The sequence below is a fragment of the Corvus brachyrhynchos genome, unplaced genomic scaffold (assembly GCF_000691975.1).
Source record: "Corvus brachyrhynchos isolate BGI_N302 unplaced genomic scaffold, ASM69197v1 scaffold933, whole genome shotgun sequence".
Classification (NCBI taxonomy): Eukaryota; Metazoa; Chordata; class Aves; order Passeriformes; family Corvidae; genus Corvus; species Corvus brachyrhynchos.
The window spans coordinates 79,409-80,193 of record NW_008237401.1 but is presented as its reverse complement, the minus strand read 5'-3'; positions in this window follow the sequence as shown (position 1 = coordinate 80,193).

Genomic DNA, 785 nt, shown 5'->3' with positions numbered 1-785 from the left:
GATGGAGGGATGGATGGAGGGATGGGTGGAGGGATGGATGGATGGATGGATGGATGGAGGATGGATGGATGGATGGAGGATGGATGGATGGAGGGATGGAGGGACCGATGGAGGGATGGATGGATGGATGGATGGATGGACCGATGGAGGGATGGATGGATGGATGAATGGAGGGATGGATGGATGGAGGGATCGATGGATGCATTATGGATGGAAAATGCTGCAGGAATGGGACACCCCACACAGGAGCCCCCCACCCTCACAGCCACATCCAGGATCAACTCCTCAGGTTGAGGGAGAGAAGAAACTGCTCCTGAGGGCCGCTGAGGTGGCAGTGATGGGGGTTTGCACCTGGGGGTCACGGCCTTGCACGGCCCCGTTTGACCCCCATTCCCCTCCCGGCACATCCCGGTTTCCTGGTGTCACCAGCGGTGCCACCGCCTCCATCCTCCCGGGACCACGGTGGCTCCTCTCCCCCCTCTGAGCAGCAGGAAAAGTTCGTTGACAAAATCTGCTGTCCCCACGGGGGAAAAGACGATTAAGTCAAGACCCCGCAGCCCGATATCCCGGCTTAGTGGGAAAATCCGCGTGGTTTCCCGAGCCGGGCACATTAGGGGCTCATGGCCGGCGGTGTTATCAGATTACAGACAAATATCAGAATTACAGCTCTGAAAGCCGGGCTTGCGGGGGACTTAGCAATTATCCAGCCCTGGGCACCCCCACCCCGCCGGGGAAACCAGGGCGACCCCGAGCCGTGACCCCCGGGGCCGGGGGCGGCCCCCAAC